At 35.5% G+C, this 18,747-nt stretch overlaps 1 protein-coding gene and 1 non-coding gene across 2 annotated transcripts in view; one reads left to right on the forward strand and one right to left on the reverse strand.

Annotated features, from left to right (window-relative positions):
- LRP1B (LDL receptor related protein 1B) overlaps positions 1-18,747 on the forward strand; it is a 1,972,098-nt gene that overhangs the window by 662,172 nt on the left and 1,291,179 nt on the right. The gene's annotated exons all lie outside the window — the stretch shown is intronic.
- TRNAC-ACA (transfer RNA cysteine (anticodon ACA)) lies at positions 14,772-14,843 on the reverse strand. Its single transcript has one exon. It is a non-coding gene; the product is annotated as a tRNA-Cys (tRNA).

Genomic DNA, 18,747 nt, shown 5'->3' on the forward strand with positions numbered 1-18,747 from the left:
AGAAAGACTTTCTGGTCAAAGTCTTTCACCCCAGAAAGAAGGGGTGAAATTGCATTTAGAATCAAACCCCATACCTGCCGAGACACTCAGAGGGCTCAAACAAAACCTTGTGTGCACCGGGACCCAGAAACCCCATGAAGACTGAGCCAGAACTGCCTTTGAGTGTTTGAGTGTCTCCTGTGGAGTAATAGGTCAGCAGTGGCCTGCCACAGGGGCGGGGTTACTGGGTGCAGCAGACCTGGGTGTGGCAAAAGCCCTCTTGGAAGAGGCTGTCATTAACCCCACCATAGAGCTGCTGAGCAGACAAACTTACACAGGACTGGGGAAACAGACTCTTGGAGGGCACAAACAAAACCGTGTGTGTACCAGGACCCAAGAGAGAGGAGCAGTGGCCCCACAAGAGACTGACCCAGACTTATCTGTGAGTGTCCAGGAGACTCTGGCAGAGGCATGGGTCGGCGGAGGCCTGCTACAGGGTCCAGGGCACTGAGTGTGGCAGAGCATGCACGGGACCTTTGGAGGAGATGGCCTTTATCTTCATTACCTCCATCATAGTTTGGTTTCAGGTCAAACAACAGTCACGCCCATCAAAAAAAATTGGATTAAAGTTTTACTGAGCATGGCCCAGTAAACCCACCCATCAGAACAAGATCCAGTTTACCCCACAAGTCAATCTCTCCATTCAGGAAGCTTCCATAAGCCTTGTATATTTATCTGTCAGAGGGCAGACAGAATGAAAACCACAATCGCAGAAAAAAAATCAAACTGATCACATGGACCACAGCCTTGTCTAACTGAAAGAAACTATGAGCCATGCCTTGTAGGGCCACCTTAGATGGATGGGTCATGGTGGAGAGTTCTGACAAAAATGTGGTCCACTGGAGAAGGGAATGGCAAACCACATTGGTATTCTTGCTTTGAGAAACTCATGAACAGTATGAAAAGGCAGAAAGATAGGAAGGACGCTGAAAGATGATCTCCCCAGATTGGTAGGTGCCAAATATGCTATTGGAGATCAGTGGAGAAATAACTCCAGAAAGAATGAAGAGACAGAGCCAAAGCAAAAACAATATGCAGTTGTGGATGTGACTGGTGATGGAAGTAAAGTCTGATGCTGTAAAGAACAGTATTGCATAGGAACCTGGAATATTAGGTCCATGAATCAGAGTAAATTAGAAGTGGTCAAATGGGAGATGGCAAGAGTGAACATCACATTTTAGGAATCAGTGAACTAAAATGGACTGGAATGAGTGAATTTAACTCAGATGACAATTATATATACTGCTGTTGGCAAGAATCCCTTAGAAGAAGTTGAGTGGCCCTCATAGTTAACAAGAGTCTGAAATGCAGTACTTGGATGGAATCGCAAAATCAACAGAAAGATCTCTGTTCATTTCCAAGGCAAACCATTCAATATCACAGTAATCAGAGTCTATGCCCCAACCCTCCAACCAGTAATGCCAAAGAAGTTGAAGTTGAACAGTTTATGAAGAAACATACAAGACATTGTGGAACTAACATCCAAAAATATGTCCTTTTCATTATAGAGGACTGGAATGCAAAAGTAGGAAGTCAAGAAACACCTGGAGTAACAGACACGTTTGATCCTGGAATACAAAATGAAGCAGGGCAAAGGCTGAGTTTTGCCAAATGCACTGGTCATAGCAAACACCCTCTTCCAAAAACACAAGCGATGACTCTATTAATGGACATCACCAGATGGTCAATACTGAAATCAGATTGATTATATTCTTTGAAGCCAAAGATGGAGAAGCTCTATACAGTCAGCAAAAACAAGACCGGGAGCTGACTGTGTCTCAGATCGTGAAATCCTTATAGCTAAATTCAGACTTAAATTGAAGAAAGTAGGGAAAATCATGAGATCATTCAGGTATGACCTAAATCAAATCTCTTATGATTATACAGTGGAAGTGAGAAATAGATTCAAGGGATTAGATCTGATAGACAGAGTGCCTGAAGAACTATGGACGGAGTTGCAAGACATTGCACCAGGAGGCAGGGATCAAGACCATCTGCAAGAAAAAGAAATGCAATAAGGCAAAATGGTTGTATTAGGAGGTCTTGAAAACAGCTGAGAAAAGAAGAGAAGTGAAAGGAAAAGGAGAAAAGGAAAGATATACCCATTTGAATGCAGAGTTCCAAAAAAATAGCAAGGAGGGATAAGAATGCCATCCTCAGTGATCAATGAAAAGAAATAGAGGAAAACAATGGAATGGGAAAGGCTAGAGATCCCTTTAGAAAATTTGAGATACCAAGGGAATATTTCATGCAAAGATGGACACAATAAAGGGCAGAAATGGTATGGACCTACAGAAGCAGAAGATATTAAGAAGAGGTGGCAAGAATACACAGAAGAACTATACAAAAAAGATCTTCATGACCCAGATAATCACGATGGTGTGATCACTAATTTAGAGCCAGACATCTTGGAATGTGAAGTCAAGTGGGCCTTAGAAAGCATCACTACAAACAAAGCTAGTGGAGGTGATGGAATTCCAGTTGAGCTGTTTCAAATCATAAAACATGATGGTGTGAAAGTGCTGCATTCAATATGTCAGCAAATTTGGAAAACTCAGCAGTGGTCACAGGACTGGAAAAGGTCAGTTTTCATTCCAATCCCAAAGAAAGGCAATGCCAAAGAATGCTCAAACTACCACACAATCGCACTCATGTCATATGCTAGTAAAGTAACACTCAAAATTCTCCAAGCCAGGCTTCTACAGTACATGAACTATGAACTTCCAGATGTTCAAGTTGAATTTAGAAAAGGCGAGGAATAACGGATCAAATTGCCAACATTTGTTGGATCATCAAAAGAGCAAGAGAGTTCCATAAATGCATCTACTTCTGCTTTATTGACGATGCCAAAGCCTTTGACTGTGTGGATCACAACAAACAGTGGTAAATTCTGAAAGAGATGGGAATTCCAGACCACCTGCCCTGCCTTTTGAGAAATCTGTATGCAGGTCAAGAAGCAACAGTTACAATCAGACATGGAGCAACAGACTGGTATCAAATTGGTTAAGGAGTACATCAAGGCTGTATATTGTCACCCTGCTTATTTAACTTGTATGCAGAGTACATCATGTGAAATGCCAGGCTGGATGAAGCACAAGCTGGAATCAAGATTGCTGGAAGAAATATCAATAACCTCAGATATGCAGATGACACCACCCTTATGGCAGAAAGTGAAGAAGAATTAAAGAGCCTCTTGATAAGTGTGAAAGAGGAGAGTGAAAAACTTGGCTTAAAGCTCAACATTCAGAAAACTAAGATCATGGTATCGCTTCTAAGCCCCATTACTTCATGGCAAATACACAGGGAAACAATGGAAACAGTGAAAGACTTTATTTTCTTGGGCTCCAAAATCACTGCAGATGGTGACTGCATCCCTGAAATTAAAAGATGCTTACTCCTTGGAAGAAAAGCTATGACCAATGTATCAATGTATTAAAAAGCAGAGACATTGGTTTGCCAAAAAAGTCTGTCTAGTCAAAGCTATGGTTTTTCCAGTAGTCATGTTTGGATGTGAGAATTAGACTATAAAGAAATTTGAGTGCTGAAGAATCGATGCTTTTGAACTGTGGTGTTGGAAAAGACTCTTGAGGGTCCTTTGGACTGCAAGGAGATCAAACCAGTCAATCCTAAAGGAGCTCGGTCCTGAATATTCATTGTATGGACTGATGGTGAAGTTGAAACTCCAATACTTTGGCCATCTAATGTGCAGAACTGACTTATTGGAAAAGACCTTTATGCTGGGAAAGATTGAAAGCGGAAGTTGAAGGGGATGAAAGAGGATGAGTTGGCTAGATGGCATCACTGACTTGATGGACATCAGTTTGAGTAAGCTCTGGGAGCTGGTGATGCAGATGGAAGCCTGGTGTGCTGCAGTCTATGGGTTCGCAGAATCAGACACTAGCGAGCAACTGAACTGAAGATCTTTTTTGTATAGTTTCTGTATATTCTTACCATTTCTTCTTAATATCTTCAGTAATTATCTATTTTAAACAATGAAGTTTAGAGAAAAAAAAAAAAAAAAAAACAAGCTTCTGTCCAATCCAGACAATGGTTTACAGTGGCAAACATTTGAAACATGCCAAATTTCCTTTCATATCTCTCTGACTACATTTTCCTGTTCCTAGTAACTTTTTCGTCAGAGTTACTCCTTACATCTCTTCACTGCTCTCATACTAAACATAACACAGCTTTACTTTGATAACCCTACTATAACTGTTCTACCTTTTTCCAAAGTTTTTTCAAATCCAAAATAACTTTCTTTTTTTTTTTAATTAAAATATAGTTGACTTTCAATATTGTTTAGTCTCAGGAGTATGACAAAATGATTCAGTTTTTTATATATGTATATATATGTATTATATATTTTATTTAAATATTTTAAAAACTATATATTATTTCCATTATAGGTTGTTATGAGATATTGAATATTGTTCCCTGCATTATACAGTATATTTTTGCTGAATGTCTAGTTGTGTGTTTGTGTTAATCCCATATTTTTTCTTATCACTTGCATTCACCTTTCTCCTTTGGAAACAAAATGTTTGTTTTCTATGTCTGCGAGTCTGTTTCTGTTTGGTAAATAGATTCATTTGTATTTTTTTAATAAAATATTTTTCCTTCTCTAACTTGCTTCAGTTAGTCTTATTCTCTAGGTTCATCCATGTTGCAGCAAATGACAATATTTCATTATTTTTTATGGATGAGTAATATTCCAGTGATCTGTTGATAGACATTTAAATTGCTTAAATATCTTGGCTGCTTTAAATAAGTGCTGCCAAACATTGAGGCACATGTATCTTTTTGAATTACAGTTTTCATTTTTTCTGGATATGTGCCTAGAGGTGGGATTTCTGAATCTTATGGAAGTTGTATTTTCAGTTTTTTAAGGTATCTCCATACTGTTTTCTATAGTAGTTCCACCAATTTGCCTTCCCACCAACAGTGTAAGAGTGTTCCATTTTCTCAGCACCCTGTATAACATTTATTATTTTTAGACATTTTGATGATAGCCATACTGCCTGCTGTGAGGCAATACCTCATTATGAATTTGAGTTGCATTTCTTTAATTGTTAGATATATTGAGCATCTTTCCAAGAGCTTGTTGACTATTTGTCTTCTTTGGAGAAATATTTATTTAGGTGTTCTGCCCATTTTTTGATTAGGTTGTTTGTTTGATATTGATTTGTAAGAGCTGTTCATATATTTTGGAAATTAATTTGTCAGTTTCATTGTTTCCAAATATTTTACCCCATTCCACTGGTTGCCTTTTTGTTCATAGTTTCCTTTGTTGTTCAGAAGCTTTTAACTAGTTTCCATTTGTTTATTTTTGCTTTTATTTCTTTTACCTTGAGAGACTGCTCTAAGAATGTATTGCTAGGATTTACGTCAAAGAATGTTTTGCCAATGTTCTCTTCTAGGAGTTTTATGGTATAATGTCTTATATTTAGGTTTTTAAGCCATTTTGAGTTTATTTTTGTTTGTGGTATGAGGGAATGTTATAATTTCATTGTCTTACTTGAGGATATCTGGCTTTCTTAACACGAGTTCCTGAAGATATATCTTTTCTCCATTATATATGCTGCTTTCTTTTTCAAAGATTAACTAGCCTAAGGGTTATGGGTTTATTTCTGGGCTCTATATTCTGTTCCGTCAATCTATAGGTCTGATTTTGTGCCGATAGCATGCTGTTTTGATTATGGTAACTTTGTAGAAGTATCTGAACCCTGGGAGGGTTATGCCTCCTGCTCGGTTCTTTTCCCTCAGGATTACTATAGCAGTTTTGGGTCTTCTGTTGTTCCATATAAATTTTAGTATTATTTTATTTTTGTGAAAAATTTCATAGATAATCTTATAGGGATTGGATTAAAACAGTAGATTACTTTGGGAAGTATGGCCATTTTAATAATATTCATTCTTCCAAGGTTATCTTTCCATTTCTTGAATTGCCTTCAGTTTCTTTCTTTTTTTTAAAACATTGTTTTATAGTTCTCAGTATATAGGTCTTTGACTTCCTTGGTTAAGTTTATTTCTAAGGTATTTTATTTTTAATCTTTCAATGTAATTTTAAACAGAATTTTTTAAACTTTTTTTTCTGATATTTCATTTTTAGTGTAAAGATAAAAATGTTTATATATTATGTATCCTGCTACCTTGCTAAATTCATTTCTTAGTTCTGATAGTTTTTTGGTGGCATCTTTAGGGTTTTCTATATAAAGTATCATGCAATCTGTATATATTATTTTTCTTCATCCTTTCCAATTTGGATACATTTCATTTTTCCTTATTGTCTGATTGCTGTGACTAGTACTTCCAGTACTATGTTGAATACAAGTGGTGAGTGTGGGTATCCTTGTCTTGTTCTCAAATTTAGTGGGAAGGCTTTCAACGTTTCATCAGTGAGTATTATGTTGGCTATGACTTTGTCATAAATGGCTTTTATTATGTTGAGTTATGGTCCGTCTATACATACTTTGATGAGAGTTTTTGTCATGAATGGATGTTGAATTTTATCAAATGATTTTTTGTGTGTCTTTTAAGATGATCACATGGTTTTTCTCTTATCTTTGGTTAATGTGGTGTTTCACATTTATTGATTTGCGTATATTGAACCATCTTTGTGACTCTTGAATGAATCCAAGTTGATCCATGGTGTAGGATCCTTTTTATATAATGCTGGATTTGGTTTCCTAACATTTTGTTGAGGATTTGGCATCTATATTCATCAAAGATACTGGCTTGTAATCTAACTTTTTTTTCTGGCTTTGGGTGATAGCGGCTTCATAGAATGGTTCTGAAAATGCTTAGAGTTAGAGAAGAGTTAAGATAAGTATAAGTTCTGTGTGTATTTGGTAGAAATTCCTAGTGAAGCCACTTCTTGGGACTTTTGCTTACAAAGTTTTTTTTTTTTTTTTTTAACAGATTCTGTTTAACTTCTAGTGATCGATCTGTTCATATCAGCTATTTCTTCTTGATTCAATTCTTGGCAAGCTATATGTTTCTAGAAATTTGTCCATTTCTTCTATGTTGTCCAATTTGTTGGCATATACCAGGTCATAATATTTCCTTATGATTTTTTGTATTTCTACACTATCATTGTTATCTTTTTTCTTTGTTAATTTGTGTCCTCTCTCTTTCTTTGTTGGTGAGTCTGTGCAGACATTTGTTGATTTTGTTTATCCTTTTCAAAATATCAGCTTTTGGTTTTATTGATCTTTTCTATTATTTTTATCTATATTTTATTTATTTCTTCTCTGACATTTATTATTTCCTTTGTTTTGCTGACTTTGAGTTTTGATTTTTATACTTTTCTTAATTCTTTTAGGTGGTAGGTTAAGTTGTTTATTATATTTTAGGTTTTTTTTTTTTTTTTTTTTTCACCTTACAGGCCTGTATTGCTCTGAATTTCACACATAGAACTGCTTTTGCTGAATCCCATAGATTTTTAAGGTTGGGTTGTCATTTGTCTCAAGATATTTTCCAATTTCTTATTATTTTTGACCACCTGAGAGTTTAGTAATATGTTGTTTAATCTCCATGTGATCATTTTTTTTTTTCAGATTTTTCTTTGTAGTTAATTTCTATTTTCAGATTGTCATGGTCAGAAAAGATGCTTGACATAATTTCTGTTATCCTAAATTTGATGAGGCTTGTTTTATGTCCTAGCATTCATATATATTAATGAGCATGATGTCCTCTATTTGCATTGATCCCTTTATCATTAAATAGTGTCCTTCTCTGTCTTTCTTTATGGACTCCACTTTAAAGTCTATTTTTTCTGATGTGACTATTCATACCTTTGTTTTCCTGTCCTTTTTATTTGCATGAAATATCTTATCTTATTTCTTCCTTTGCAATCTGTGCCTTTCACCATAAAGTGAGTCTGTTATAGTCACCATAGTGTAGGTTCTTTTTCTTCCTCTTTTTTTAATCAGTCTGCTACTCTAGGTCTTTTGATTGAACCATTTAGTCCATTGATAATTAATAAGTATATATTTATTTCCATTTTAGACTTTGTTTTTCAGCTGATTTTGTAGTTCTTTGTTTCTTTTTTTTTTCTTCTGTGGTTTAATGGTTTTCTTTTGCATTATGCTTGGGTTCCCTTTGTGTGTGTGTGTGAATGTTGCATGTTTTTGATTTATAGTTAACCTGATTTTCAAGTATGTTAACCCATAACTATATCCACTTGCTTTAGACTGAAAATCATATGACACATTCTAGAAGTTCTGTTTCTTTCCTCCCTTCTCTTCTATTTTGTGATTTTGATGTCTTGTTTTTGCATCTTTATCCTTGTGTTGTTAAGTGTAGTTATAATCACATTTATAAACATTTTTATTGTTTTTAGGCTATGTACTGACTTATATGTGATTTTCAATTTTTATTATATATTTGTCTTTCTTACTTTTTTAAAAAAAAACAGATTCTTGCTTCTTTTCTATTTGAAGAAGACATTCAAATATTCCTTTTAGGTCAAATGTATATTGCTATATTTTTTAAATTTTTTGCTTGCCTGAGAAATTCTTAGTTTCGTCTATTCTAATTGATAATCTTTCTGAGTGGAATATCCTTGGTTGTAAGTTTTTCTCTTTTAGAACTGAAAAATATCTTGCCCTTCCCTTCTGACTTGCAAAGGTACTGTAGAGTTATCAGCTGATAGCCTTATGGAGATTCTTTGTAACTAAATCTTTGTTTTTATCTTGCTACCATTAGAATTATCTCTTTACCTTTAACTTTTCTCATTTTAAATTTGTCTTGATGTTGCTCTATTTGGGTTCATTTTTTGGAGGACCCTCTGTGCTTCCAATACCTGGATAGGAAACATTTCTATTTGTGTTTGAGAAGTTTTCAACCACAATTTATTCAGATACATTTTACATTCCCCTTTCTCTTTCTTTTCCTTCTGGAACCACTTTTGTGCTTAGGTTGGTACACTTCATATTATTCCATAGATCCCATGCATTGCTTTATATTTATCCATTTGTCTTTCTGTCTGCTCATCTGATTGGGGGACTTCCATTATTCTATCTTCCAGATTATTTGTTCTACACTATTTAGATAGCTAGTCATAGTCTTTAGCTCAGTTTTTATCTTGGCAATTGATTTTTCTAATTTTGATTTGTTCCTTTTCATAGTTTCTAGTATTTCATTACATTGCATTTTCATTGATAATCTTTCTTCTTTCAGCATTTTTGTTACCTCTTTCTTGAATACAGTAGATTAGTAGATTATAGAGGTTTATTGTCTGTTCTTTCAAAGGATTTGTCTTCAGTTTAATTGGAAGTACTTCCTTTCCCTTTTCATTTTAGAAATGTCTTTCTCTATGCATTTCTGAGAAATGGTTATCTACTATCATCTTGAAGGGCTGTTTTTAAATTGGGAGCATCCCTATATAGACTGTGGGGCTTCCCAGGTGGCATTAGCGATAAAGAACCTGCGTACTAATCCAGGAGACAAAAGAGACGTGGGCTCGATCCCTAATATTCTTTCCTGGAGAATCCCATGGACAGGGGAGCCTGGTGGACTACAAATCCATGGGGTCGCAAAGAGTCAGACATGACTGAAAATATTTAAGGCTCTGTAGACTGTAGGTCCAATATTTTTAGTGTGAACACTTTTTTTCATATTAATGCCTGTCACTTCTTTCCTCAGAGTGTGTTGGCCATTATCCCCTTATAGGATTCTAAGGAAGGAATGGGATGTTATATAGCCCTTAATAAGTATTAGTTATTTATTTTCAGTATTGGGGAGGAAATCCCCAAGTCTTGACGTTCTTATGAGAGGATCTGGACCACTGGGCATATCCTGTAGTGTGATTGTCTTATAACAAAGTTTGTAGACACATTCAGTAGCAAATCTCACATGAATGACTTCTAAGACAAACTTCTTGCCCTTAATTGACCTCTGCAACTAATATTGTTAAAATAACAACAACAACAAAAGCACTCTGAATCATCTAAACCATTACTACAAAATATTAAACTCCAACTATGCCTAATTCTTTGGGAAGATATAGAGTAATCTTTATATGTGTAGCAATGTTTTGAGTTACAAATTTTAAACTATTAATATTTGATTATTGCATTTTCTGGTACCCCTTTGCTTTGAAATTTAATTTACTAAATAAGAGAATAATTTTCTGCTTAGAAAATAGGATATTTTAAAATCACAAATTAGTTATTTGCTGTTTTCAGTATATATGTCAAAATCTATTTGCATTGCCTTCTACATTTATTTTCCTTCACCCCATATCCCATCTTTCCTGCTTTTTTTTTTTTTTTTTAATCTTATGGGCACATGTTTGTCATTTATACTTGGACAATGGAAAAGCTCGTGCATAGCCATGGCAGTAAGTGTGGAAATTTCATTTAAATATTAATGCCTTTACAAATCACACTGATTATGAAGAGATGTATATGATTATTCTTCGTTTAACCCACTCCGATATGGGTGTAATAGACTAAATTTAACTTGATTGATGTTCAGTACCTAGACTGATCTAATAGGCCCATTCTGTTGCTGAAGTGCTATGTCATTATCTCAAGAAATGGTTTAGACATGTTAAGTATTTATTTCTGTTCAACTTTTGAGAGATTAAGGTTTTAGGGTAACAATTTGAAGTTTTTCATCTCATGACTAGTTTTTAATACTCCATTCTTGATTTGTCATGCTCCCAAAATTATTGCTGATTCTGATTGCAACCAAAAGTACAAATAGACTTGATGAAAATACCAGTAGCTGAATAATTACTCTTCATCAGAAACAAACTGCAGTATGTTACTCTGGGATACTGAGACTTTTCTTACTCTATATCAAAAGCAAATTTAATGTCATAGTAGTTTCTTAAACTGAGCTAATTTTATGAAACTTAAAATTGCATTAAATTAAATCATTTTACATGGATATCTGAAAGCAGTTATGCTTATATGTGAACAAGGGGATAGGTTTTTGTAGCTTTTATGATATTTTTCTTGTAATTTCATGTTATTTTATTCAGAAAATGGTAAGATGTTGCCATATAGTTAGTTTTATACATACTTATAAGTCCCAATGGATAAAATAATCAGCACTCTTTAACCTGCTGGATGAAGTATCTACCCTATTTTTTAAATAATTGAAATTACATTGTGTTAAATTTTTACTTCTATTGACCTTTTTAGTCATTTCAGTTACCACTTATATTCTTACTGCATTATCAGAATACAAATAAAATGGGGAAAAAATATACCTGACTTAGAATGTAATCTGTAAAAGATAAGCCAGGGTTAGATTTGGTACAATAACATGCTTACATATATATATATATGTCTTTTCCAATGCGGTGGCCAAAGTATTGGAGTTTCAGCTTTAACATCATTCCTTCCAAAGAACACCCAGGGTTGATCTCCGACTGGCTGGATCTCCTTGCAGTCCAAGGGACTCTATCAAGAGTCTTCTCCATTGGACTGGCTGCAAGGAGATCCAGCCAGTCCATATATATATATAGGCTTCCTAGGTTGCTCAGTGGGTAAAAAATCAGCCTCAATGCAGGAGACAGGAGTTTTATCCCTGGGTTGGGAAGATCCTCTGGAGGAGGTCATGGCCACCTACTCTAGTATTCTTGCCTGGAGAGAATCCCCATGGACAGAGGAGCCTGGAGGGCTACAGTCCATAGGATCACAAAGAGTTGGACATGACTGAAGCTACTGAGCATGTATATATGCATATGCTTAGAAATATATACAACAATATTAATAAGTGCTAATTATGACCAACCTAGATAGAATATTAAAAAGCAGAGACATTACTTTGTTAACAAAGGTCCATCTAGTCAAGGCTATGGTTTTTCCAGTGGTCATGTATGGATGTGAGAGTTGGACTGTGAAGAAGGCTGAGCACCGAAGAATTGATGCTTTTGAACTGTGGTGTTGGAGAAGACTCTTGAGAGTTCCCTGGACTGCAAGGAGATCCAACCAGTCCATTCTAAAGGAGATCAATCCTGGGTGCTCTTTAGAAGGAATGATGTTAAAGCTGAAACTCCAATACTTTGGCCACCGCATGTGAAGAGTTGACTAATTGGAAATGACACTGAAGCTGGAAGGGATTGGGGGCAGGAGGAGAAGGGGACGACAGAGGATGAGATGGCTGGATGGCATCACCGACTCAATGGATGTGAGTTTGAGTAAACTCTGGGAGTTGATGATGGACAGGGAGGCCTGGCGTGCTGCAATTCATGGGGTCGCAAAAAGTCGGACACGACTGAGGGACTGAACTGAACTGAAGAAGAAAAATGAGGAAAAGGGAAAAAGCATCATCACATTAGATTTTATGTTTAGATCGATCGCTACAGCATTCCTTGATAAGAATGTAATATTTGAAGAGCCAGCCATGTGATTACCTAGGGAAAGAATACCCCAGACAGACGAAACATCCAGGGCAAGGGCTCTCAGAGGAGAGCATGGCTGACATTTAACCAAAGCTAAGGCGCCAATTGTGGCTAGAGCTACATGAATGGGAGAGCGAAGGTAAAATGAGTTACGAGTGATAACAGGACCCAGACAACATAGGGACCTGTAGACCTACATTAGGACTTGGCTGTTACTGAGTGAAATAGGAATTGAAGATTTTTAAGCCAAGAATGATATCATCTTATGTGGAAGTTACTAAGTGTCTACCACTACCAGCCAAGAGTAAGTGGCACGATGTAACAAAACTGACAATACATATGAAACAACAGTTTTCAAGATGCTGGATGTTATGAAACAGAGTACAGGATTCCTTTATTGTCATGGAACAGATGTAAATCTTTTTATTACCCCAGCTGTCGTGCCGGGAGGATTCCTTCAGGTAGACTCCAGCTGTCTCCTTGAGTCTGAGAGAGCTCTGTGAGTCTGGGAAGATAAAACACTAGACTTTCCCCAACTGTACAGTGGAGATACTAATACTACCAAACTCATAGTGAAAATTGTGATTTAATATATTTATCTCATATATAAATGTTACATTTTCTTTATGTTTGCATTGGACTGACGTCTTCAAATTGAAAATCTAGATCATTCTAATTACTAAATCATTTTGACCACTTGGATATTGTTTTATCTGGGTGTCAAAACTCAACTATAATTTTTGCTTGTTTGCATATCTATGGGCAAACTCTTTGTTCATGTAACATTTTTCTTTAGCACTTTTTCCTAAGTTCTTGGGTTTTATTTTCTGTTCAAAATGGCATCTAGACCAAAAATGAAACTTTTAGTCATGTCAGCTTGAAATTGTTATTACTGAGAGACCAGCACTTCTGAAATGGCACTGTTTTGAATCCCTTCCTTGATGAATATTAGAGAGCTAAGATAATTCCAAGATTCATTACTATCTTTTCTTTAATGGGTCAGCAATAAAATTATGATAATAAAATAGCTGGATTCCCTCATTACAGAGATCACTTGAATTAGTGCAATTCTGCATAAAGGCTTTTAGAACATTTGCAAAGGTATGTGGTATGTATATAGCAATCTTGTATTTATATCAGGGTCACTGGATTTATTAAAGACATTTTTACTTTTATAAGAATTTTATAGAAGTGTTAAAGTGACTTTTTACTACATTGACAATAGCGTTATTCTGGCTGTTTCAAGGGCCTCATTTCCTAAAGATTTATGTACCCTTTCCTCACTCTTATGTTGAAAAAAAGCAAGTAATTTGTGTGCTGAGACTTTGAAATGTGTTGAACAATTTGAAAAAGAATTGATATAGTCAGCAAACAGGGCCTCCTGGTGCTTCTCATGTTGGGCTTGTAATAAAATTGGCTACCAAATTGCAAGTAATCAAAAGAAATAGAGTTGATTGTTTTTTCTGCTTTAACAGGCATTACACTAACGTATTCAAAAGTGGAGGGGAATTTTTTTCCTTGCCAAAATCTACACATAAGTCACAGAAGAGAGTTACTCACCAAACTATAAGTGGGACAAGGGTAATCAAAGGGGAAGATGGCCAGAGTTTGAGAATCTTTCTATTGTAGATATTTTTGATGTTAAAATTTGACTCTCCTCAGGAGAAAAACTGTTCTGGAGCAAATCTTTTAAATGGATTGATTTTAAGTTTAAAGCATGCCAATTTCAATCTGAGACTGGTTCTAAACCAGTAGTTAAAGCATATATGAGAATTGCTACCTTGTATCACTGTCCATTCTTGTTCTCTGCATATTATTTCTCCAGAGAGCTATTGTTTATTATAATATATGACTATTTGAAATTTTGTTTTCTAGAGCCATAGTCTGCTTCTTCTCAAACTTTAATACCTGTAAAATATCTGGAGATCTTGTTAAAATGCAGATTCTATTTCTATGGGGTCCTGAAATTATGCATTTGCAACAGATTGCCAGGTGATGCCAAGGTTGCTGCTTCCTGGACTGCACAGTGACACAAAGCTATAGACTCCATTTTGTCTAAGCTTCCTTGCTGTCTGACTCTCAGTTCTATAGTCTCCTGGCTCAGGTTCAGGATCCCTGCTATATAACTGGGTGGGTCTCTGCCTCTGATCGACTACACTTATGGCACATATGTCAACTTCTTGTTTTGACTGATGTGGCCCTATGTTTTCATTGGATCCAATCTATTAAAAAATGTCTCATATTTGTGCTTAGTTGCTCAGTTGTGTCCAGCTCTTTGCAATACCATGGTCTATAGTCCACCAGGGTCCTCTGTCCATTGGTTTTTCCAGGCAAGAATACTGGAGTGGGTTGCCATTTCCTTCTGCAGGGGATCTTCCCCAGCCAGGGATTGAACCTGGATCTCCTGCATTGTAGGCAGATTCTTTACCAGCTGAGCCACCAGGGAAACCCTTAATAAATTTCTCATCCTAGTTCTGTTCTGTGCCCATTCATAGGACAGCATCAAGAATGCAAAACAAATCAATAGAAATACAGAAACATATTTAAAATTATATAAGCAGTATGGCATAGAAGGAAATTTTAGGAATGAGACTCATTTATTCAGATTCTGACTTTGCCATGTATTAGCTCTAGGAACTTCATCCCTTGAACTCTGTATATTACATGGCTCATTGAGAAAATTAATACCTTAGTAGACTTTCTGTCTAAAATATATGTGGCAGTTACAGCAGTAATTCATCTCATCACCATTCTTATTTATTAATGTTTATAAACAAATTATATAAGAAAACATTGTTTTCATTACCTTGGTAATTTAAAAGTTAAAAATATATATCTTAATGTCAGTTATCTTGTATCCACTAGAGAAAAGATTTTTTTGTCTTAAAACCTAGATTAATACCTACATTTTCCACTTCCCTTTTTAGGGCTTATATGTTCCCTGCCCACAAGCCACAGGCTTTTAGTTATAAAATATTTGTATTCATTTTTCCCATTAGCATCTTTTGAGGTAGGTGGTGCCTATTTTCAGAACACTTAACCACTCATCCTTGCAGAGCTAATATCTAGGGAAGAATATTCTCAGAATATAAAATCTCATGCATGAAAAAAAGAAAAAAAATTTACTCAAATGGTTTTCCTTGGTAACTTTTTGACCTAGCATTCTTTGAATTTTGATAATGCCAGAATATCCTTTATACTTTTCTCTTGAAAGCCTAAGGATAAAATGATGAAAATCATAGGTCCAGATACATGTAGATCCCATATAAGAGTTATATTAAAAAGATGAAATGAAAAAGACAAAGGAAAAAGTTACTATCTTTTGAATATAAAAATAAGAAATGTAGTATTACTGTACTTTTTGGTATTAATATCTCAAAAACCTTTGATTAGTGATATGATTTTAATAATGTTTCAACTTAAGAATATGCAGTTTGAAGCACCTGATAACTGTCTTCTATTTTTGTTCTTTTTAATTTTCTTAAAGCTGATAATCAAGTGTTTTATTCACAGAAGTTCTTAATCATTTGTGCTGCCTAAAGCACAACATTCAGAAAACTAAGATTATGGCATATGGTCTCATCACTTCATGGCAAATAGATGGGGAAACAGTGGAAACAGTGGAAACAGTGACAGGCTTTATTTTTCTGGGCTCCAAAATCACTGCAGATGGTGAGTGCAGCCATGAAATTAAAAGACACTTGCTCCTTGGAAGAAGAGTTATGACCAACCTAGAGAGCATATTAAAGAGCAGAGACATTACTTTGTCAACAAAGGTAAGGTAAGGTGAAGTCGCTCAGTCGTGTCCGACTCTTTACGACCCCGTGGACTGTAACCTACTAGGCTTCTCCATCCATGGGATTCTCCAGGCAAGAATACTGGAGTGGATTGCCATTTCCTTCTCCAGGGGATTTTCCCGACCCAGGGATCGAACCCAGGTCTCCCACATTGGAGGCAAACGCTCAAAGGTCCATCTAATCAGGGCTATGGTTTTTCCTGTAGTCAGGTTTGGATGTGAAAGTTGGAATATAAAGAAAGCTGAATGCTGAAGGATTGATGCTTTTGAACTAAGGTCTGATGGAGAGGACTCCTGAGAGTCCCTTGAACAGCAAGGGGATCCAACCAGTCCATCCTAAAGGAAATCAGTCCTGAATATTCATTGGAAGGACATGCTCAAGCTGAAACTCCAATACTTTGGCCACATGATGCAAAGAATTGACTCCTTTGAAAAGACCCTAATGCTGGGAAAGATTGAAGGTGGAAGGAGAAGGGGATGACAGAGGATGAGATGTTTAGATGGCATCACCAACTCAATATACATGAGTTTGAGTAAACTCCAGGAGTTGATGATAGACAGGGAGGCCTGGTGTGCTACAGTCCATGAGGTCACAAAGAGTCAGACACGACTGAGTGAATGAGTTGACCTGAACTGAAAAATTGAATTAATGCAACCTTTCTAGTTTATAAGACTAAATACAGAATGATTACCACTGAAATTGGCAGCTATTAATTTTTTTTAATTTTAAGTTTATTTGTTTATTGAAGTATAATTGCTTTACAGAATTTTGTTATTTTCTATCAAACCTCAACATGAATCAGCCATAGATAACAAATACCCCTTCCCTTTTGAACCTCCCTCCCATTTCCCTCCCCATCCCATCACTCTAGGCTGATACAGAACCCCTGTTTGAGTTTCCTGAGCCATACAGCAAATTCTCATTGGTTATCTATTAATAATTTAATAAAAACTTTCATATTGCTTTATGTAGAGCATTATATTTTATATATTTTATTTTATCTGGGTGCAGTGTTTCAAGGGGTGGATTTTGGAGTTAGAAGTTAAATGTTAACCTACAGTTTATCAATTCTGTGGTTTTGAACAAGTTAATAAAACTATTTTTAAGTCTCAATTTATCTTCATAAAATTTAAATAACACCTATCCAACAGAATCTTCATCAAGGTAAAATTAAATAGTGTCAGGAAAACCTTTACCATGGTTTTTGAAATATAAAAAGGCCTCAATATGTGACAACTATAATTAGTATGGTAATAATATTTGATCTTTACAAATCAGTTAAAGTGGAAGGTATATGTCACTATGTCACTGAAGGTATATCTCAGTTAAAGTGGAAGGTCATATGTCAGTAGTGGTTTCTCTTAAATCTGTAGAAGGGACAACTGAGGGTAAGAAAATATCCCAAATACATAAAAGATCCATGATTATAAACTAAGTCTTCTGGTTAGAATAAATTTTAATTATCTTTTGATTATGTAGCATCACAAATATTTTTTTTTTAAAGCCAGATTTTTTGGTGTGTTTTAGCCACAATTGTGTGTGGTTCATGTTTTACCTCATTCAGTCCTTAAACAGCCATTTGAAATAGATGTAATATTCCTCCCTCTTTACAAATTAAGAAACTGAAGTGATAATAGATATGTAATCTGTTACTGTCATACATCTAGCAAATGATAAAGCCAATTTTGAACCCAAGATATAGTACAAGAAAAGTCTGATATTGTCTAAGACAATGTCTAGACCATCATGAACTCTGATAATTTACTTTACAAGTTCAGTATATGTTCAAATAATGTTTTTTTTAAAATTCTATGTTATCATATTAATAGAAACAATCCCAGGCAGTGGTGAGATGACACACATGAAGGAGCAAGATTCTTGCCCCTGGGTAGGTTTCAGTCTAACTGGGGAGGAAGATTTTATAAATATAACACCTAGAGTAAACCTCCTGAGACAGATATGTGCCAGAGACCAGAGGAAGCATGTTACTCTCAGTCTAAGGTTCAGGGAAAGTATTCTGGAAAGGATGCTGCTGTGAGTCTTAAAAGATGAGGACGCACTAACCAAGTGAAAAAAGAAAGAGTAGCACATTCCTAGTGAGTGAAAATCAAGCAAATACCATTCATAGAATCTATCAGGTATTCATGATTCTTGGTATTTGCTTGATGTTCTTCACTCATTTTTGTAGCTGTCCACTTTTCTTACTACCACTTATTGAAGAAACTATCTTTCCCCATTGTATGTTCTTGCCTCCTTCATTATAGATTAATTGACCAGAGTATGTGGATTTATTTCTATGCTCTTTATTTCTTTTACTGATCTATAGCTCTTGTTTTCTGAACCAGTAACACACTTTTTTGATTACTATAGCTTTGCAGTATAGTCTGAACTCAGGGAGCATGATTCTTCCAGCTTTGTTAGTTTCTCTCTGGTTTTCTTGTCTATTCAGGATCTTTTGTGGTTCCATAAACATTTTAGGGTGATTTTTTTCTCATTCAATAAAAGTGTTATGGGTATTTTAATAGGGATTGCATTTAATCTGTGTATTGCTTT

The sequence above is a fragment of the Capricornis sumatraensis genome, chromosome 3, assembly GCF_032405125.1.
Source record: "Capricornis sumatraensis isolate serow.1 chromosome 3, serow.2, whole genome shotgun sequence".
In the NCBI taxonomy this organism is placed as follows: Eukaryota; Metazoa; Chordata; class Mammalia; order Artiodactyla; family Bovidae; genus Capricornis; species Capricornis sumatraensis.